Source organism: Calypte anna, chromosome 7, assembly GCF_003957555.1.
Source record: "Calypte anna isolate BGI_N300 chromosome 7, bCalAnn1_v1.p, whole genome shotgun sequence".
Classification (NCBI taxonomy): Eukaryota; Metazoa; Chordata; class Aves; order Apodiformes; family Trochilidae; genus Calypte; species Calypte anna.
The window spans coordinates 18,207,485-18,231,048 of record NC_044253.1 but is presented as its reverse complement, the minus strand read 5'-3'; the positions used below and the strand labels follow the sequence as shown (position 1 = coordinate 18,231,048).

Sequence of the window (23,564 nt, the reverse complement as noted above, 5' to 3'; positions counted from 1 at the left end):
CGCGCCCCCGCCCCCCGCGCCGCTCCCCCTTTGAAAACTGATCTTTGGCTCTTCGCGTGAAAGTGATTTGAATTTGGCTCGGCGGCGCTCTGCGCAGGCGTCCAGCTGCTGGCATGCTGGCTCCTTGCAAAGCAGCTGTTTTGGGTTTGAAATTCCAACATGGCAGAGGCTGCAGTCAGTCTTCCCTTCAAAAACTTGGAATGATTTCAAATCATAGGCACCTTCACTTAACCCGAGCCCCCATTCATCAGCAAACACATCGGATCGATGCTACTCTAACCTATCGGGTTCTTGTACCAAATCTCCAGGTAAGAGGATTTATTTTTTTTTCTTAGTCGTACTACCATCGTTTTAAATTTTGTTTAATCTTAAAGCTCTCCGAGACAGCCGCGTATTTTTTTAATCGCCCGCTCGTGCCCTAAATATTTTGCCTAATTCGCAGTCGTTTTCTGATGCTAAACGCTCCGGTCTGCTTTCCTAACCGTAGTCTGGAAAGTACAGATGTACAATCGCAGTGCATGGTTTTTCCTCCTTGATCATTGCCAACAATAGTAGGCAGATTAAGAGTTCGCGATTGCAAGCTCCCTCCCCACCTCCTTCTCCTTCTAATTGGATTTATTTCCAAGTTGCATTGAAAATAATAAACTGCAGGTAACGCGGGGCTGGACTTTGAGGCAACTAACTTCTGAGCAAATAAGTGCAAATAAGAATCTCGCAAAACAAAAGTTCGGTTTAAATTGCTGTGTCTTGGCTTGGGGGGGGGGACGGACACACACACTACGAATATGTCAGAGGAGCTGTTGCAGTAAAATGTAAGCACATCATCTTGGAGGGGGTACAGCGTGGTGGGCGTATTGTTGGCTCGGAAGGGAGAGAAAGATGTATAATTTAATGGTATATACAATCCACTGATCCTATTACTATCCTCCCTGGAGCTCTTGTTAGTTTCAATGGGAGTGAGTGAAATTGACATGGACTTGCATTCCTGGTCATGTGCTTTTTTTCCCCCCTTTCTTTCTTCTCTTGTGATCTGAGATCCCCTTTTTGTTGATGTTGCTTTCCCACTTAATTATATGCATGTAGGTTAAATGAATACCTGACGAAAGGGCCCACGTTTCAAGGCAGTGACATTTGATAGCTGAGAGGAAAAGTGGCTTTAATGAAAAGCAACCTTTGGAATTCCTGCTTGTGAAAAATCCAATTCAGCTTTTTGTGCTGCCAGCAAGAAATGATCAGTAGCACCAGTGTTTATGGTATGTCCGTTTTGGGATCTACTTCCTTTGCATCTAAATAGCGAAGACAAATTTAAATAGCATGATAATGCACCTAGGACTCTGCATGCAAATATTTGTGATAAATAGCTAATGTTTAATAGTATATTTTCAGTTGTGCATTTATAGGCATTTCTTTTCTCTTGCTATCATTCACGTACCATTTCTGCTTCAATTATGGCATTAGTTTTGTCCATTGTATTGATCGCAGTTGTAAAACCTAAAGTTGCATGTTACTAGCAGTGCACTATGTACACCACTGAACTCCAGTGGTATGTAAATTAGTAAAACTCGGTGACGGGAGAAGGGGAAAATGTGTAGCAATGATCACATACGCTTCTACATACTCATACAAACATGCCTAAAATGCATCTTTTCCTTTTGCAAACTAATAATTTTTGAGTATTTGTTTTAACTCCAGCTGCTTTTCCCTCTCTTACTTTAAGCATAATCATCTGCTAGTGGTTTTAACTGATTTGGGGTGGGGAAATGTTTTGCATGTAAACAAAATCACTGTTGTGGCCAAGTATTTAATACTATTTAATAAGTGGTACTTTATGCTCAGTTTACAAGTGTGTTTTTCCCACTGCTCTGTTCTCATTGTGTAACAGAAAGAAATAATCAGGTGCTGAAACTGGCTTCATTTTAACAGTTAGTCTCCAGCCCCCCCATGTCACCCCCTCCTCCAAAAATTCAGATAAAATGGAGCATAGGGAATTTCAACAGATCTTCTTGTGGTGCAGTAGATACACCTCTAGTTATGCAACTAAAGCTAAGGAACTAACAACGGAAGCAACTATTTGTCTGTTTTGTGCAACCAGAAAAGGGGGTATGTTCACTTCTAATTGCGTGTGGTAGCAACAAATAAGGATGAAGAGGGATCCAAGGAGAGAGAGTGAGCACGACTGTGTGTGTGTGTGTGTGTTTGGGCTAAGAGGGTTGGTCTGCTATGTGTGGCTGATGATCTCTCATAATAACATATCTGAATGCAAGAAAGAAACTGAGAGAGCAGTTGCACAATGTTCACTCCTGTTTTGGTGCTGTAGGTGACTACATTGCTAAACATATCCCGGGTGCTATATGATGGGAACAATCTGATTGCATTTTGCATTTAGAACTTGTTGACTTTGAAGCGATCAATAAGGTGAATGTTTATTTTAGATGCACATAATTTGCCCTGAGAAATGTTTTAAGGAGGAGAGCAAGAGAGTGAGGGAGAGCGGAACATTTTTTTTTTTTTTTTTTCCTCCTAGAGCTGTTGGAGCGAATGTGATTGCCAGATGGGAGATTTCCCTCTGTGATGTTAAAGCTGTAATATATATTCAGAGCAGATTGGGCTGCTGCTTGTGATGAGGAGGATATTACATTTATAAATTTTAAATCGGGAATCGGACAGTATGCTGAGAGCTGAAATTGGATGGTGTGGACGGTTTGGGCTGTTAAATTCTATTCCCAAATAATAATAATAATAATTATAGTAGCAGTAATATCTATCTCTACAATAAACACAATTCTATTAGGCAGCTATATATATATATTCTGTGGCACTTAGGTATATATTTCCAAATACAATTTCTCTCCTACCGCTTCCTTAAAATGTTAGGGATTTGAGGTGGTTGGGAAGGGGATTTAAAAGCCCACTGTTAGGAGGAATCAAATGTAATCAGGTTCCTGTTCAAGGAAAAGTTTTGCTACAATTCTTGCTGCGGATGCACCTCTTTCTGAGTTTTTGTTTTGCCCATGTATGTGGCCTGACAGTGCCACAATCCTGAAAGGCTGGAAAGTGGGAACTAGTCACACTCGAGCAGCTCTGCTGTTGCAAATTAAAAGTGTGTTGTGGTCAGGAAATGAAAGCTACAATGTCTCTTTTGAACAAGTCGTTTATCAAGAGAAACATCTATCAAGCAGTGAGTTGTCACATTGATCCTCTGAAAGTTAGGTCCGAAGTGGAAGCTGCTTTGATGTTTTGATTCCAAATTTATAAAATTGAAAAATCTGGAGAGAGTAGGACTGATTTGCACTTAAAAATTCCTCTCTCTGGGTGTGACAAAATCTTTAAAGTATATGCGATACAGAGCTCTTAAACCAAGGAGGTTATCAAATCTTCTGCCTAATTTTTATTTTCATATTGAATCTTTAGCTTTGCCACACAGGCATTTCTTTTCACACTTTTAAAGAGCCTCTCTGTATGCATATTTCATCGACGATACTTTTTTGCTTAGGAATACATCTGTTGCTTCTAAATAGAACCTTTTGCTGTTGTGTTTTTGTCTTGTTGGGTTTTGGTTTTTTGTGTTTGTTTGTTTTTTCCTTTTCTGGTTTTGTTTGGTGGTATGTTTGGTTTTTAATTATTTTTTAAATTTAGTTATGGTATTTATGGAGTTCAACTTGAAGGTAATTTCAGGTTGTTTTTTGTTTTGAGGTTTGTGGGGTTTTTTCCCTCCTCATCTCAATCTTTTTTCTTCTCCTGTATTTGTAATCTGATTCCAGATTGGAAACAAATTCCAGATTTGGAAACAATTGTTTCCAACTTCTCCTTTTCATGAAAAGGTTTTTTTACTGCTAAAGTAATGTTTATTCGAAGTAAGTTACACTTGAAAATACCTGTTTGCACCCCTTAAAACGTTATAAAAGTCCTGTTAAATGTCTTTCCCTTCTCATTTTTTTTTCCTTTTTTTCCCATGTTTGACATATGAACCACAGTTTAATTCTCAGCAGAAATAGTATATTGCAAATCAAACGTGAGGTTTCAAGAAAAAAAAAAATCCTTAGATCAACATAAACCAAACCAAAACAGAAAACCCACCAAAGCAAATGCTAAACTGTTCTTTCGTCTCTACTTATTTTCAGGCATTCAAATTGTTAAGCAACTTTTTAGAAAAGTTTTTCATTTTGCATGAAGTTTATGTTTGGATTATCAAGAAATCTATTTGGCCAAAGAGTTTTGGTGTTGGGTTTTTTTGTTTGGTTGTTTGCTTGATTTTTGTTGTTGTTGTTTGTTTGCTAAGGTGTAAGTGAAATCTTCCTTAAAGCAGGATGCTTTGACTTCTTCAATGTAATAAATGAGATTAATACTGCTTATGGATACTTGATAGACACCCATGTGCAAATAGGCAGCAAAGAGCAGCATTGTAGGAGTTTTGGTGAGTGTTATACTTGTTAATTAATCATGCTTGAAATGAAGGAATCATAGCATGGTAATAAAGGCTCATTGTTGTTTGATGTTTGTAACAGGATGTGACTCCTGCATGAATCTACTGAATTTGGGGTTTTTGTTGTTACTTCCCTCCCTTCATAGTAAGATATGTTCAATACTCGATCAAATTGTTTTTATTTATTGCAACATCTGTGAAATGACAGGGATGTTTCCTTCTCTTATTCTGTTTTTAAGAAATATTTTATTGATAAGTTTGTCATATAGTTCATAGGAAAAAATTACAGCTTTAGGTCATCAGCTGTTCTTTATGACTTTTTGTTTAAGCAGAGCCAAAAATTCTTTTGTTTTTTGTTGTTGTGCTTTGTCATTTTGTTGTTTTGTTGTTTGGGGTTTTTTTCTTAGTATAGAAAGCCTACTTTTAATTGATAAAATGGCACTTAAATTAACTTTTGTGCCCTACTTGCTAAGACATATGTCGTAAAGGATAGCATAACAACTAAAAATAAATTTTAAACTATTTTATGTACTAGCCCTTTAAAAATTACTGTAACACACTTCGATGGTGTTTTGTTTCCTTGTTTTGTTTTTTAATATGACTCTTTATCAACTGTGTCATCTTTAGGCTTTATTGTTAACCTTTCAATTAATTACTACTATATGTGATGGAGAGAGATGGGATAATCTCTTTCAGACTGCAAAGGTTTAGTCTCAAAATTATTTAATTAATTAAGGCTATTACATGCTTCATGAACGAGATTTGAAATCTGCTTTTGTTTAGATGGTTTCCTCACTTTTAAAAATATATATATCCTAGAGGAAAATTATTCTGTACCATTCCTTTCAATATGTTTTTTTCAGAGAATGAATACAAGAAGTACTGAATATAATGACTGATCTTCCTGTAGTCTTAATCATCAATTCATAGGCTTATTGGCTTGTTAAGAGTGGGTTTAATGGTACAGAATCAGCATGAGATCTGTGACTATGAAAGATTTTTATGTTATTCATAACACACTGAGTTTTGATCTAGCATTTCCAGATCTAATAGTAGAAATAGTCTTTGCCCTCAATCAATATATCCCTTAAGAGAACAAACTTCTCATAACACTTTCATAAAGCGCCAGGTATATTGATACCAAGTTGATAAATTTAATTACTGGAGTTTTACATTGATTCATTGATCTTATGATTGGATGGAATTGTTCTGCAGACATTTCTGAAGTATTGAGGAATATTGTATGTTGATAAAGTTTGATTAATTGATCACTCAGTGCATTTTTCTCCTACTGGGTCATTGATAGGAAATGGAATAAAAATAACTATGAAAGGAATTTGAGATAAACTAATTAAAAATGGTCATTTGTTATTAACAGAAGAGAAGGAAAGTACTATGTGTGTGGAAAAAAGAATCAGCTTTGAAGTAGAATGGTGCATAATGGGCCCAATCCTTAGCTGATGTAGAATAGTTTAGATTTAAAGAGCTACAGTTGTTTACAGCTCCCAGAATCTGGTCCACCTTGGCTTTTATTTTATTTTTGGGTGGCTTTTTCTTTTCTTTTCTCTTTTAGTACTGTTCTTTGGCTTATTGGAAGCTCTTTTAAATCAGGTATTATGGCTACCAAAATATATGGAATTTTAGATAAGCATCTGATCCAAAATGAACAGTATAGCTATAAAAGTAATTTGAAGAGCTGTAAATTCAGGATTGCGTATCCCTGATATTGTTGCAGAGTATTACACTCTTGCTGCTAGAGATGCTATCCTCTAAGTGAAAACTTATCTTCCTTATGGGAATGATCACTTCAGGGAACTCCTGTCTGGGAAAAGGCCTGGAGGGTTTTTTGTTGCTAAAATAATAATAAAAAATTTCCAACACATAAAATAAGTTATAGGGATACTTTCCAGGTGAGAAACCTTACTGGAAGTAAGTATCTGGCTTCACTTCTGTGAGGCACGCGAACTTTTCACCCTATGCCAATGATATTTTCATAGAGTGTGTGAGAAATGCAGGCATAAAGAAAATTCCTTAATTTTTCTTTTTTTTTTCCTAAAAACCCCCCAACTTCTGAATCTCAAAATAACATATACATCTTCCTCAGTGAAACTATATTCCTTTTAAGGCTGATTGCTAATACAGAAGAACAAAGAAAATCCACTTGCAATATATTACCATAGGTTCAACAAATAAAGTCTTATCCTTCAAGGAGCAGAGTCCTAGGCTGTAATGGAGGTCAAAGGAAATCTAAGGCTTTCAGTCCTTTAATAATTATACCTGCCCCCTACTGATCTGCATATTAAAGAGAATGCTTGTATATGTATTATGTTTCTTAGAAGATAATTTGTATTTGCAGCAACCTGCTAAATACAAGTAGGCTTCACTACTATTGCTTCTAAATACCTGTTGATGTTAGTCTTGCTGTGTGGTAAGTGATGGTAAAGTGGAATGTGGAGTAGTCGGTCGATCTTGGTTACCAGAGTCCTGAGAAAACAAGGAGGGAGACTGAGCTCTGACAGGTCAGTTTGAGAATGTGAGGAATACTAGAAAGTGTAATCTGCAGAAAGCACCGCTGATTAAGAACATACGGAGACGTCTGCAGGGATGAAAATGTGGAGTCTGAGCTTTCCTTTTGCTGAGTTATATTGCTAGGAGGTATTGGCACACACAGTATGGTAATAACAATATTGTATGTCTGTTCTTATAGTGCTAGTAACAGTACCTGTCAAACATATCATAATACTGAACTATCTTTAATTATATAAGCTACACTCCTCACTTAAATGGCTATTGTATTTGTACAATAGAAAGAACAGCCATGCATTTTTTAAATAATGGAATAAAACTTTGTTCCTTAAACTATTTTACTGTATATGGGAAGTGTTTCATCTATCTCGGCTATAATTAAAAATAATGCAACTGCAGATGACTGTCATGTCACTAGCTGATTTTTTTTTTTTTTTGGTAATAGTCTATTAAGTACATAGTCTGGTGTGCCATGAAACACTGAAATAGCAATTACCAGCCATTTTATTTAACTGTTACTGAGAAACTATTTTCTCCGTTCTCTCAGACTACAGGGATGCTACTGCTAGTGTGTTGTTAGCTAAATTTTGAAATATCCCAAAAGTGATGTGGAGAAAAATGCTGAGATTATTTTGATGTGATAACAAATTTCGGAGATGCAAGTCCATCTTTGCTCCAGGGTTTTTGAAATCATGTATTGCTTGGGATTTTGTTATCTGTTTTTAACCCTTTTTTACTCTTATATTTAAAGTCTTATGTGCTTTGTGTTAAAGTATACAGTTCATTTTCTGGATTTGCATTGCACAATGCATGAAGATGTATGCCACAATTTATTTTGTGTGATGCTTTTGAATATGTGCATGTATCAAGCTAGTTACAGATTGGTGATAATAAATTGGTTTCAGTAATCTGTATCCTATTTGCATTAATACTCTAGCAGTAAGAGCATACTGTGGTCAAACTTCATGATCTAAGATAGCTGTGTCTCATCTAATTAAGCAGGGTCTGAATGGATGATTCTCCAGTATGGGTCATAATTAAACTTTTGTTTCTCATTTTAAGTGTGGTAAAAGACTTAAGGGACATGTTAATGCATGTTTGCCTAACTCCTGCTAATCTGAATGGGATATGAAAATTAATATTAAGAGGAAATGGGAGAACAGTCTGGACCTGGTGGGTTATAGAGGTTTGTGGCAGGAATGTATTTTCACATTCTCATTCGAGGATTTATTTTTTTTTCCCTGATTGAGAACAACTGCTGTTTGCCTTTTAATATGTTGGAAATAACATCCCTATTTTCCCCAGAGATTTTCCCCTGTCTGTCTTCTCCATTCTAGCATACTAGCAAGTAATTAATAAAAAAGCATTTATATAGTAAGCTTGAATTATCATTTAATAAAACTATGAGAACTGTTCTACTGCAAAGAAATTCCTAGACAGTACAACAAAAATTACTGTGTGTACACTTCTTTTGGGGCCAATGATTACTTTATATTACTGAGTGACTGCAGGGGGTGGATAGATATGATGAAGTTATATGCAGAAATTACTAATCCCTGACAATAGTACCGATATCGACATTTAAAATGTTATTAACTGATGATCCTGCTGTACAAAGTTGTGTGATAGCTGTGCTTTTAGATGAAAAGTAGCTATTTATATACCTTAAGGCTCAGTGTGGTCATGTTGAAAGTATGAACTTACTCATCACAGATTCTGAGAAAGTGCAGGTTAACGTCCTCTCTCTTCTTTAGACCTATTTGATTACTTCAGCCTCCTGTGTTGACGCAGAGAAAGAAACAGCTAGATTCTATGCTGGAAGAATAAGGTTTGCAAGGACTGACTGATATAAGGTATCCCATTGTGATACCTAAACCAAATTTTATCAAATCAAGCATCCTTTTCAAGTAAAACTTGAGAAACACAGAAAGGAACAGCAAAGATGTATCTGAACACACTTGAAGGTTCACCATTTACTTTCAAAAGAGATCTTTCCCATCACTCGTGGATAGCTCCACCATGAAGAGCGATATCAAAAGGTCTCAGAAAAGTAACTATTCTTTTATGTCTTTGGGAACTCAGATGCTTGCAAGATTGTTTCTGAGAAGGAAAAGAATTGATCCTATTTTCAGTCCCTTGTTGTTGGCATTTGTGGACCACATCACTATATACAGTATTGTAGAAATACATTCTTGATATATGAATGCAATTCTGTTTCCTTTTACAGCTCTAAAAGAATAGTGCAGTATTGCTGTATGCAAACTCAGTTTGGACAATATGTTTTTAGGAATCTTTTTTACATTCTATGGAGTTGGTTTTTTTAAAACACGTGGAGTTTATTGAAGATCTCGAATCTTAATTATTAGGTCATTAATATAATTAGGCTGATTAAAACAGAAATTAAAATTTAATATAGTGTGTATTGTTTTTTATGAAAGTTATACAGGCTTAAAGTCCTCTACCATAATTTGTGAACTGGATATCCCTATTCAGTCAGAAAACTGCTAGCTTTTAACTAGCACAATTCAGGCTTATTTACTAACTCTTCAGCTGAACATACATTTAATATACAAAACCAAGTATTTTTGTGTTTACTAGTGTTAAATCTGCAGCTTTATATTAACTACATATCTAAGCTGGTGCTGTATCAAACATACTATAAATAGGCAGATGCTCTATTTAACAGTACTTTTTAGTGTCTTTGTAGAATTTCTGAAAATCCTTTCTTTCTTACTCTTTGCCTTAGATAAATGCTGAAACACATATATTTTGGAAACTGTTCATGCAGCAATAAACCTTTTTTAAACACTGATTTTCACTTTGTTCTTTGACTTTCAGTCATTTCTTTTCATACTGCTTTACTGTTCAGGATTTCTTTATGCTATGACATATTTTTCTGCTTTCAGTTTAAAAGCTTCAGTGGTAACATTAATTTAGCTGATACCATGGCAGACCTATTGAGAAATGTGTTCTAATCTTCAGATTAATATTAGTGTTGGTAGAGAGCTGAAGCTGAAAGTCAGTAAATGCTATGTGATGAGGGGATGAAGCACTTGTTATTTGGCCCCTAGCACTTGTAAAAGCAACAGTCATATCAAAGGCACATCTTTATATGCAGAGAATATCTTTATTGAGACATAGGTAGATTTGACAAGCCTTCATTAATTTTTTTTTCTTGGGATGTGGTTTCATGTAGGTAAAGTATATCTCATTGTGTGTTTGTGGAGTGTGAATAAACCATGCCTTAATCAATGACATTTTAAAAGTTTCACTAGTATCATTCGAAGAATGATACTGTGAACATTTCTTTCAGGTTATCAATGTGGTACAGAATAACAGACAAACTGACAATAGTGCTAATTTGAAATACTACTGTATGTCACCACTGATAAAGACAGAAGTCTTGTTGTCAAGTAATTAGCAAACATACTTCTTCCCTGTTCCTCCCCAAGATGTCAGCTGTTTTGAGGGAGTAAAAGAGGTTGTGTTCATTCATTACAGGCAAGTCAGTTTTAGCTGAAGTTACTGTTCATTTCTGTTTCAGAACAGCTGCAGTTTGAGCTTGAAGGCTCTGAGTGGCTGAGATAACATTGCAAATAGTATTGCAACCCAGCAAGTGCAATTCAGGTTTGCACTTTTGGGTGTGGAGTCCCTTTAATTTGTGTTGACTTTGGATATGCAGGTGTGCAACAAATCTAAGAAGCCAGGTGATGGATGTTAAAAGGAATTTCCCGGGGAAATTGTAGGCCATTTGCATTACTTGTACTTAAACGTTTCAATCTCCCTCTTGAGGTGCTAATGTTATATGATAAAGTAAACAGAGCTCTTGATTTTTTTTTTTTCCTGGTGGTTGTAAGAATGCGTTTATAAATTAATCAGGACAAAAACACATATTATGTAAAGCTATGACAAATGACTCATTTGTAATTTCGGATGGAGGAAACTTTAAACTCGGTTTGTCACTGTATAAATATTCCAAGGAGGAAAATGAGTGTAGATGATGGTGCTCTAATTGCAAAATCTCCCTTAGTTACCTTCTCCCTCCTCCTGATCCCCTTCTTCCTTCACCCTCCCCCCACCCCATGCTTTTTTAAACAGTTATGGGCATTGTGCTCCTTAATGGTGCATAGCTACAGTAAAGATAGATGTCCTCAAATAATGAGTTTCTAATAATAATCAGAGGGAGTTAGATTAAACTGGTTTTGTATAGAAATCTTACAGTGTGAAAAAGTACACCTAAAATCCTGAGATATATTTACAGGAGCTAAGCCTATTTACAGAGAGCTAACCCAATTTTGTATCACTGCATGTGTATGGGGAGGGAGAAATAGAGACATATGTACATTTTTGTCCACCTGCTTTAAAGATATTAGTAGTAGATTAGGGTTTTTTTAGTACAGGTTTTTATTTTGCTTTCTGATAACATAATATATTTTAAAATCCTAAGATGCTAAATAGCTTCTGTGTTTACACTGGAAAGCTTGCATCCCTTCAAATGACTTCTAGCCATGCTCTTCTTTCTCTCTATTGCTCACCCTGTCCCAGCCTTTATTTTTTTTTTCTCCCCTCTGAGAGGTATATTACATTAGATTTGTTGCTTTCTTCCTTGTCCAAATGTTCTGAAGGAAAATAAATGAAAGTGCTAAGCATAATCACAGATAATTGTTACTTTAAAGAGTTATAACTGCATTGGCTAGAAAAAATATTTTTTGTAACAGGTACTGGATCAGCAAGACTATCATACAATAAACAGAGCAAAATAATTTAACTTATGGTTTAGAAATACACATGCCATTTAAATGGAAACAAACCCCAAATCTCCCACATACCTTTTGGGGTTTGGCGAACAAAAGCTTGCTTGTACACTCCAAATTCCCCTGGGCCTCAATTTGCAATACCATTATTTAAGCCTGGCTGATATAAACCCGTTGCAGAGAAATGGAAGCTCTTCTTTCTGGCTTTTCAAAGCAGTTCTGTTCTCTCTCTGCCTATCCATGTCTCTCAACCCACCTCCCACATCCTTCTGACCCGTTCTCAGCCTCTCCATCTTACCTTACCACTGTGAAATTCTTTTATAATTGAAATATAGTAAATGTAGAAATAATACACTTCTAAAACACAGAAAAGTGCCGTTCTGCTTGGTCTTACGGACATCTCTACCAACACACGTGTAATTCTATCTTCTGACTAAGATCAAGGCTATAATCACTTTAATGTCTGTTGTGTCCTCTACCAGGTGACCTGCAGTCTTTCATTTTAAAGATAAGAGACTCTGATATAATAAGTTATTTCTTCTCTAAGTCTGATCTTATATAAAGTACTAATGATAAACTGAGGAGGAACTTGTGCCCACTTAATATGCTTCTGGGGTGCTAAGCTCTCTGGATATCTGCTCATGGGACCAGTACTGGCATTGTTGGATGCTCAGCTGGAAGTTGATTTGGTTTGGGGTGTAATCCCAACAGCTAACAGTAAATACAGGCATCACTATAGCTTGGTGCAGCACTGAATACTACAACTGTATTTATTTTGTACTAATAAAATGGCATTCTAGTTTCTCATTAAGAAGCCTGTATTGTTGAAATAGCAATTGAGGTGCAGTTCTGAACTTTTTAGTTAGTACCTGTTAATGGGAAGAGCTAAGAAATAAATGAGCTGTGTTTCTGAATGTGGGCAGAAGGATGGTGAGTAATTCATGCCTTGGTGTGGCAGCTGCCAGAAGTGAATTGGTTTGGGTTTTTTTCTTTTTTGTTTTTCTTTTTTTTTTTTTTTTCTTTTTTTTCTTTTCTTTTCTTCCAGCTTTAGTTTTGAAAGGTATAGCATATTCTAATAAGCAAAGGGGAAAAAAACAAAAGGGATATACAGTTCCAAGCAAATCATTATAGCATACCTCGATGACTGTGCTGTACACTTAGATTTAATTAGGAGCCAACTGCACTGGAAAACTGGTCATTTTAGTCATAGTTAACGACTAGTTCTCTCTTACCCCCAGTCAAAACCAATTAGATGCTGTGTTGTATAATGCAGTTTCTATAAGAAAATTAAGTATGAATGCACAATAGTATTGTGTGGTTTCAATAATGAGGTTTTCATTAATGATGTTAATTTATCATTGAACTATCCTTTTAGAGGTGAAAACTATTTTCCTTGTGGTGTTTCCTTTTACTGTATATATCAACCAGTATCAAACTGGAGTATTTTGTAAATATTTGAAGCAAAAGACTGTTACTGGATGGCTGTGAATATGTTAACTATGTGGCTAAAAGGCACTGAAAGAAAGAGACCTTGAGTATCCATGTTTCTTATAGGGTAACTACTTCCAGGAGAGATTTCTTTTATGGTGCAATATAATTTACTAGCTTATGGTTTTTAAAGTACCACAAGTAGTTCAATGCTAGATTTCAAGCAAGCAAGTTTGTTTCCTGGCTAGCTGTAATAAGACTTACTTTCTGTCAGCAGTAAGATAATAAGGATGAAAATCATGTATGGTTTAAAGAAAAAACATAATCTATTTATTTGCATTTGTGCACCAAATTCTACTTGGTGATGCACTTATTGGCCTGAGCTATTAAGAGCTCTATGGGCTGTATTTCAACTAGTGTATGATTGACTAGGTATATTAGAGCTTTTTACCTACTTCCAATGCAAAATTTGACCCTGGTTTTACCCTGAGATGTTTTTCCCTTTAAAAAAATGACATTATGACTACACATGTGGGCGTTAAGAAAATATATCATTGTTATTTGTAGGATGTGGCTCCATGTTAGAATAAAAATAACCTGAATCTGAACTGATGCTGAATAGATTTCATATTTTTATTAGTATTCCAAAGCCCAACTGTGGGAATTGAGATATCATCTTAAAATTTCAAGTCTACATTTTACACACTGAAAAAGCAACAATGAGCTCATTAAGCAGACTTTTTCAATTATGTCTTGTATTTATGCATGTATTTATATTTGACAGGAATTCTTTAGAGACTTTGTTTGCTGTATTAATACTTGTAGTGTCTTTGAGTACAGAAAATATGCTTAAAAAATAGAGAAAACACTGCTTTGAGATCTAATTCTAGTAGCTTCCTCTCTATTTTAGTAGCTGCTGAAAATTTCCTTGGTTAGACATCCAGCCTCTAGAGGGCATGCCAATAACCTCCTCACCTGCACAACCATTCACAGAAAGTTTCAATGCTGGCACTTGCAGAGAGAATCCCATTTGTGTTGCATAACAACATCTGTGTGTAAACCTCATTATTGCTGGAGTGTTGTGACAATTAAGTGCTTTGCTGTCCCTTCCCTTTATTTTTTTTTTTTTTTAATCTGGAGGAAAGGCTTTTGTATTTGTTTTTGGGGGGGTTTTTTGGTTTTTTTTTTCCTTTAGTGGTGATATTTATGAGACTAAAGACTTGAATCCTCTATGGTATAATCATGTGGCTGACTTAATTATTCCTTCACCTGATAGAAATCTTTCTTTAGGTATACACTGCTCTTTACTATACAGAAGCCAGTGCGCAGCATTTGCACCTTGCAAAATTAGGTTCTAAAATTTATTATGCACTAAAATCTAGATAATGACTAATTCAGGTGGGGTTAAATCCAATGAACCCTACTCCAGTTGCCTAGGTTCAATTGTGCAACTTTTTTTCTCATGAAATACCATATTGTCGTCATCGTTCTCCAGCTCAAAATGTTTGACCATGGTTCTCTGCTCCAGTATTATCACCATTAGAAATCAGAGGGTTTCCAAATAATTCTAATTAATCAGATAGTCTGTTTAAGATTTTCCTTAGATATAGTGAAATAGAACAAAAGAACAAGTATTTTTGGATTTGGTACGATAAATTAAGACTTGCCCCAATGAATAGTTTAGTTTTGATCTAGGCAGAGATATACATTTAAGAAAAAATTGTTGCATAAAGTGCCATTAACAAAGTATACAACCTCTCATAAAAGCTTGAACAATGTTCAATTATGCTTGAACATTTTGGAATATTACTCTGTGAGTTTGAATTGAAATGTGGTAGGAGCATGTACAGCTTAGGAGGAAATGTATCTGCTGCTGATGACTCCATTGAGTCCTCTGTCTGTATAGATGAACAGATAGGCCTGTAACTCTGGGCAAACTTTGCTTATTAGTTGCATGAACACAGTATTTTAGCTAGACATTTATTGTTGACCCATGAAGCTTAACTGCACTGTTGAGTTTCTATGTTTCTATAAGGAAAAGAAAAAGAATCCTGCTAAAGTTAAGGGTATTGATTTTATTTATTTTGTAGGTCATAATCAGAGGATCTATGCTTAATTTCTGTTTAGCATTCCAACCTTTTATTTAAAAGTAATGTAAAAGAATTAAAAAGTTATTTGGTATAAAAAATGTATGGCATCTGCTTTATGGGTCATACTGGACCACATTTTCTTGTGGGAGTTTGACAATAACCTGTAAGCAGCCTGAAAGATTTATTTAGCATGTTCCTAGGTTGATGCAACCCCATATGCAAAGTTTTCCATTGTCTCAAAATGTCAGCTTTGTTGGTCTAAGGATAACTAGAGTCTATGGAGATGCAGAGAAAAATGAGAGATTTCCAAGGCAGAGCACAATCTTTGAAAATGCTAGGTTTTCTCATGTTCTGATCACCTGAGGCCAGCAGATAGTTAACTTACTGGAGAAATAATGGTGACATTATTTTGTGACTCATTTAATCCACTTTTTCCCAAGGGGCTTAGATAGTCACTAGTGTGTCACTTCAACCTTGGCATACACCCAGGTTGCAAACCTGTTCCTCCATTTAGTGTTGTGTGTTGGAGCTGTGCAGGAAACTGCCCAAAATACAGAAACCTCAATTAAAGTGGATGTGTAACCCCTTTACAAACCTCATCTTCGCTGGGTTAAGGGTATTCTTAGAATAAGTTTTATCTGCCATGGAAAAGGACTGGAAATATAGTTGGGGTATCTGATCAGTCTTAAATAACCAAGTTTTTTGATGACAGAGTTATTTACTGTCAGAGACCATCCTAGCTGTTCTGCATGGGAGAATAATTTTTTTTTCCCCCTGACTGCTGGTAGAGTCTTGGTATCACCCAAGTGTATCCCTTACTGTTTTCCTCCAAACCCCAACAACCTGGGCCTTTCTCTTCCACTCAAATAAGACAAATAAGTGGCTTTTATAGCTGGAAGCAAACAAAAATCAGGCTGTGATGAAGTGAGTGGGGAGAAGCAAGTGCTAGAGCCAAAATTTCTCTGTCAGGAAGTGTGTGCCTGTGTTGTCACTGGAGGTTCTATGCTCACATCAACCATGGTATTGTTATGGCAGGCAGAGCTAACTGACTCTTAGATGGATCAAAATGCTGTGAATCTATTTATAAAGTTTATAGGACTGTTTTTTAAAAATTAGCTATGTAGGGAAAATTATTCTAAATTAATTAGGATGGGAAGTATTAAAGCACTTAGCAATTCAACTGTAAATTGAATGGATGGACTCCATTTTTTGTCACTGGAAGAGTATGTGTTGTCTTTGGTCTGAATTTAGAAAAGTGTGAATTTTGTCCTTGTGGTAGAACGTTGTATCTCTAAAATGTAAAGGGGAGAAAAATGGCAAAGGATATTTTTTTTCCCTTCTGAACAAATGAAAGCAAGAGAATTGCTATCTTCATTTTAGAAATCAGCCTCCAAATTTCTCTTTAAACCATTTTTAATAGAGATAGTAAATTATAAATCATCTAAGCAATTATCTGAACACAGAAGGAGTGGGGCCCAGCCTGGGCTTCAGACCCAGATGTTTCTGGACTACAATAATGCCCCAGCCCAGATATTTACAGCTTAATTTCTGTTCATGTGCACTTATCCATAAATGGTTCCTTTTCCATTTCCAGTTCAACAACTGAGCCACTTACAGTAGAGAGTGATTTAAACCTGAATCACGACAAAATGTGAATATGGACAATTTAACCTCGGAAACTTAAAAGTCCGTTTCCAATATTTAAAATGTAAGGTAGCACTGAATGATTGATTGGTTAGAGCCTCCTTTTAAATATCATATTGTTTAGGTTTTTTATCTATATATTTGTATAAAATTTGATGGCAAACTTTTTTTTTTTTTACTTTGCTTTGCTGCAGTTCACAATAGAGACTTTTTTTTTTTCTTCCTCCATTTACTGCTATGCCATCTAGCTCTACTTGCATTGCAAGCCAGTGTATCTAACCTCACTCCTTTCCTCACTCCTGTCCTCGCTGCTCCTCCTAACCAGCCCCCTTGCTTGAAACTAAACAAATTGAAAATAATGATTGGTAACCATCTGCTGTGTTGAAATTCCACGTACAGCAGTTAACTCCATTTTACAAAACAACTTCAATCTAGTGAATTACAGTGCAGTTCTTGGTGGCAGCAGATAGCAACAAGCAGTTTTGAGTTCCTCTAGACAAAGCAGTTCACGTAGGCAGAATTATGTAGAGCCAGTTGGCAGTGTTGGGGTGCTTGGGGGGAGACTTTTGCCATCAGTCCAGCATAATGCATTTGAAACTAGAGGCTAACCATGGCCTGATTGTTTCATCTAATTTAAAAAGAGGCTGGTCTATAAAACTGCATAGACAGGTGATCTTGCAGATGTGCGTCCTTTAGTTTGGTTTTCTGTTTCTGCAGCTGCAGCCCAATGTGATAAGCTTTTGGTCACTTTCATGAGACTTTTGGAGTGCCAAACAAGAATAAAAAATTAAATTTCATAGCTGGTCAAAATGTGTTGAAGAAAAATAACTATTCATAGAGTTTTTATTGAAGAAACTCTTCTATTGATGCAGGACTGGAACAATGCACTTTAAATAGTGAAGGGCTGATATTCAAATAGGGATGGACTATGATGTAATATTAAAATAGGCACCATTATAATCCATGTTTTTAATTCAATATCAGTTATTTGAGCTTAGGTTTTGATTGCATATAAGGAAAGTTGCTTAAAATGGGCAGTATATTGAGTTCAAAGGACCCATACAGTTCATAAATTCTCCGGTGTCTACTGGATTTTTCATCAGGGAGACTTCCAATAAAAATGATCTATTTTAGAAATAATATTGTTTAGTAGGTTGAAATGTGGTGTAATAAAATTAGACCTTCAGTCTTCTAAAGTTACTACTTAGATGGCACCCTTGGGATGGTAAAATGGCTGTATAAGCAGATGAATCAGACAGTTTCACTGATGGATACATTTGTCAGTCTCTGTTACAGATATAATATATTCTTATATCTGTAATCCTGACACTGTTACATCCAAATGAAATCAACATGAGGTTGTCATCTTTAAGCAAATATGTTAAGTGTTGTCTTTTGTGCTTTGGATTTGAAAGAAAGGGGCCCAAGGGAGCCAGCATCATGCAAATGGAACAAATCCCATTTCTTCTGAGCTGTGCTGTTTCCCCCTTCATGGCAGCTGGCTGTGTTATCTTTGTGTGTTTCTCTGAGTGCTGACAATTCTTTCAGTGATCTAAGTTAGGGCACATTAGAAAGTGGAAGCAGCTGTCTGTCGTTATACTGAGAGACGTGTTTGCTCTACTGCAAAGATGAAGGACCATGAATCCTTGACACACTCTCTCCCCCCCTCCCCCTTTACTTTCCAACATGATCAACATTCAGACGCACAGATTGTCTGCTTGGACAGTTTTTTGTTCTGACTGACAGCATCTGGCATAGACAAATTTAAAAATACATAGCATGCCATGCTTGGAATTGGAACATCCCTTCTTTATTAATCTTCTCATTTAAACCATTCATTTACATTTCAAGAAAGGTTACAGCTTGATATGGTTGAAACATTTATTTTAAATGAATAGCCTCCTAATGAAATACCTTGAATGAGCACCAAACAGTCAGTGTTCATTAAAAATTACACCTGATTAGTATGGCCTTGGATCTGTTGTGGAGACATAAGATTTCCCATTGTCTCAATCCATAAGAAAAAAAATAGAAAAAAAATGGTTAGCATGAGTGAGTGTGTGTAATTTTTTTTATTTTTTTTTTTTAATCTAAGCTAAATGAGAATGCAGTTTTCACTTTCAGCTCCCATCATTTACAAGGATACCATGTTAAAAAGCACTAGCCTTTGAAATTTTATTTGTCTAATTAAATCTAGGTTTGCTGGAACAATACATTTGAAGGAAACACCTAAATAGTGTTTTGTTTTGTTTTGTTTTCTTCTGCTAAGGCATTTGTGATTTGGAAGACAAGATGCTTTATGACATTGTATAATCTGAAATCCTATATATCTTTTTTCTACTGAGAAATATTCACATTTGTATATAATACTAATAAAAGGGAACTGAAATGGTGGACCACCCACTAAAATGTTTATGCACGTGCACATGCACATATGCACATGTACGTTCTGTGCACTCTCATCTTCATGATCCAGGTTAGCAGTGCAGACATACTTGTCTAGCATTTATGTAAAAATAATATGAAAATTGGCTGTACCAGTCAGAATATGGACTTTGAGTCCAGGGAGGGAGGAAGAAAAACCTCTTCTTGTACTAGACATTTTAGATGCTTTATGTCACTGTGGATTGCATCTTTAACTACTGGCAGTACTGAAACAAAAAAATCTTCCAGAAGGGAGGAGGGAGCCCCAGTATTATAGTACAACAGAGGACTGTTCAGGTGTTTGGCAGTAAATATGTAAAACAAGTATTCTGGCTTATTTGGAGAGGAAAGAGATGCTGTAGCAGACAGGCTCAATTAACAATTGTAAGCAGGAGAGGACTCGTATTCCTTCGGTAAATGTAGGAGAGGTCATTTGCTTTAGGATAATTTCTGACAAACTTCAGATGTATATAGGAAGGTTGGAATAAATATGACAGAAGATATTCAGTTACACATCAAGCTTTTTGTATTTTCAATGGTCATTTACATTTTTTTTCTCAGTGAATAGGTTCTTTTTTATTAATATTTTACTGAATAATATATTTTAAAATTAATTGACTGTGAAACAAGCATTTTGGGACAATAGGAATTTTAATATAGGCTTGAAATATCATTTATGCTTTTTAATAATTCTCTTAGTAATGCCCAATCTATTTTTCTGGAGGAAGCACTAAGATGATAAGTTTTCAGCATAGATTTTACTATGCTAGTTATGTATAATCATAAAAGTGAAATAAAATTTTATTTTAAATAAATCACATTTTCCCCCCACAATCTGTTCCATATATGATAAACTTCTATTTTGATTTTATTTTTTTTTAATGAGTAGTTATAAAGGCTTGTACAGATATGCATCTGTAAGCAAACTGGGAATAGGTTAGAGAACACAATTCCCTGGTGTAAAAAGCAAGGTTTAGCAGTAATGCTTTTAATCTGGACTTGTAGAGGATTCAGGAGCATCCATAGATCTGCTTCAGTAATTACCATACCCCAAGTGGCACTGGAAGAGACATTTGCCTAAAAACTTGATGTCTTCATTACACTGTTTACATTTTAATTAGAAACATGAAAATTAGTGATTCATACGGACAACTATAGTTTAAGTGGGTTTGCTCACCATCCAATAAATCATAGAGGGGAGAAAAAAGGAGGGGGGGGGAGGAAAAAAAAGCAGGCAACCCCACAGCCTGCATCTGCAAGTGACAAACCCTCTCAAACCTTACAGCTGTAATAAGCAGTTTAGTAGGAATCATTCATAGGAATAGTTTTTTGGTTTTAAAGCTGTTTAAAATTTGGTTTTTATTTTATTTTATCAGAGATGACAGTTGCATGTAAATTAGCAAATGAATTCAAAGATAAAGCTCCCTGCATGCAGTACTAAGTGTATGTGAATGATGTGTGTATAGATTACACATATGTAGCCTCTGTGTATGCCTATATATAAATTGTAGCTGTATTAAGGACAAGAATTGGTGCAGGAAGATTTTGGCAGCGTAGAGCACTACGTATGGCTGCAGAGCAGGCAGTTTAGCCAGTTTCAGTATGTCTGCATAAACACACGTAAACATTAGTATAGCTGCACACGGAGATGTATATATACAAACACACACGTGCCGGCACAGAGGCACAAGTAAGGATGTGCTGAGAATGTCCCTGGGAATTTTTGCATGTACCTGTCAGCATCAGTTGCCAAAAATCACTCGGCCCGGGAGTGCTGTGGAGAAGCAGCGGTGCCTGTCAGTGCCCCTGCCTGAGTCAGCAGCACGTCCAGAGCCAGCTCCGGGCTGCAGCCCCTCAGCCCGCCCGGGCCTCCCGGGGCCCTCCCGCCGCCCCCACTCCCGGGAGCCACCCCCCTGCCCACCGCGCACCCCTGTGCGAGCTCACATCCCCGCTCCCAAAGGCAGGGCTGGGATTCCAGCTAATGACTCAGAGATGCAGAGGGTCAATGCACTGGTGATCTGGAGTACTGAGCCATCGCGCCAGCTTAGTCGTGCTTCCTCCCCCCCCCCCCAATAACTCACTGTCTTACCTTCCGCGTTTCCAAGCCCATTCCCGTATGATAAAAGTGATGATATGCAAAATTGCATTTCTTCTCCTAAGAATACTTCATGAGTCATATTCCTACAGATTTCAGTTTGGTCCGCTACATTAAAAAAAAAAAAAAAATTACTTTGCTTGGGGGTGTATGAGGGAATCGTTTTATACACTGTTAATTGTATTTTACGTTAGATCCACATAGGCTGTTTGGGCATAATGGAAATAATGCATGGATAACAAATTTCTTTGAATGGGAGAGTGAATCTCAGTAGCAATAAATAAAAACTTGTTGGTTTGATATTAGTCTTTTTTTCTTTAAGCAAAAATAAGGAAGTTTCTTTCTCCTTTGTTTTTAATGAATTTCTTTCCTTTAAAATTCTTAACATTTGCAGAATAACCTTTCCAGAACTCTCATTCTGCATTCTGTTACTTTCTTTTTATATATATATGTTTACATATATATTTATAATTATTCCTTTATATCTCAGATTTTTAGTCAGTACATGGTATACATCAAAATAAGCATTTTATAAAAATGTTTCATATTTGCCAATATGAATCATGTTTATCTTCTTTTATCATTCAAGTGGTATTTGTGAGCCAGAGAATAAGTAACCCAGGTATATCTTCTGGCTATTTTAATGCTTTATGTAAACATTTCCCACTCCAAAAATACACAACAGCGTCTTTGCATTTTAATGTCAAACACTTTCATTTAATCTGAAGATTTGCTTTTCTTTTTCTTAATTTAAGTTTTTATTCCAAGTTATTGTCTCTATTTTACCCCATCCTTTTGGGTGTGGGCATTTTGTAAATGTGACTGAACAGATCTGTCTACCTCTGCGAAGGCAGAAACATGCTGCTTGCTTGTACGCACTGCAAAATTCTAATAGTTTTGTGCTATCTGTTAAATTCAGTATGCTTTTTGCATTGTGGCACGAAACAGTTGTGCTGTGAGGGAAGCTGGCTGCCTGCCAGCCATCGACTATGAAATCCCGGGTACCTGAGAGCTTATCAGTTCTTTTGCTTTGTAAAAGAAAAAGTGATGAAAATGTTGGTAAACTGCCATGAAGGTTTAAGGCTGCTGGAATAAGGAGCCGTGTAATCAGATTGGAAAATGGAGCCTGAGATTCTCTGCATGGGAAGCAGTCGCCTGTGGACCTGCCGAGATGCTGTGCAAGTGCCCGAGCTGACCACTTTGTTAGCAAATCAGCTTGTTTGCTGCAGCAGCAGGGTGGAATAGGCTAGTTCTTGTGATGGTATGTAACAAAAGTAATATCTCTTGCTTTGCACAATGTAATCAGCTTGCAATTAGCTCACTCTACATTAACCTTCTTGATATTTTTCCTTTTTGTAAGACTGTGCACTTTAAACAATTAACTATAGAAAGTAATCCTTCAAGCAAATCAAAGCAATCCTTTAATTTTATCACCCTGCTGAAAAAGTATCAGGTGGTCAACTGGTCTTCATCAGCTGCTGGAAATTCTCAGGCTCGCTGTAGCGTGGAGAGGTTCTTTAACCCATTCACATTTAGAAAAATGTCAAGATTTTATATTTCTCACATAATATAATGCTGCATCATGAAGCTGCAATTGGAATTGTTTTAATGAAAAGCCTTGGGAGAGCCCTTTCCTATACAGATGGCTTTTACGCTTCTGTTTGTTTAGGCATTTCCATACACTACCTCTCAGAAAGCTTTGATGACACAGCCACTTGTACTGATAATTCCACTGCTTCACCTCCAGTGAACTTGATTCACTAAGGTTGGAGAGAACAAGGCTATCGTTGCTGATCTTGTGCGTTGCTTTTTAATCCTCTGAAATAAAAGCCAGATAATGGGAAATTTTTGTGGTAGGCAAACTTCCTTTTAGGTAGGAAAGGAGAAGTTTTAATTCCATTTTTGGAAATAAGAAATCTTGAAGTTCAGCGAAGGAAAATAACACCTAACTCAAATTACCAGTGCAGAACATGATCTGCCTTGCTGCTATTTGAATGCCTTACCCACCCAAAAGTTTCTTTGTCTATTTGATAGTTTTGGGTTTTATTACAGGCTTGAGTTTTCCAGAGTCGTCCTTTAAATCGTGATTATTTATACCCTGGTACTATAGTGTGATAGCATTATGCGTGGTATTTCATGTAAAAGGTTTCTATGTTTAAATTATTGTTTGACGTGTCTTT

General features: G+C 36.3%; 1 protein-coding gene across 1 annotated transcript in view; it reads left to right on the top strand.

Moving 5' to 3' along the window:
• Nucleotides 1-235: 235 nt before the first annotated feature.
• The window catches only part of FIGN (fidgetin, microtubule severing factor), a 95,908-nt gene continuing 72,579 nt past the window's right edge, over nucleotides 236-23,564 (top strand). Inside the window, exon 1 of the mRNA XM_008495706.2 lies at nucleotides 236-308. The gene's annotated coding sequence lies outside the window, so the exon portion shown is untranslated. The remainder of the gene's footprint in view (nucleotides 309-23,564) is intronic.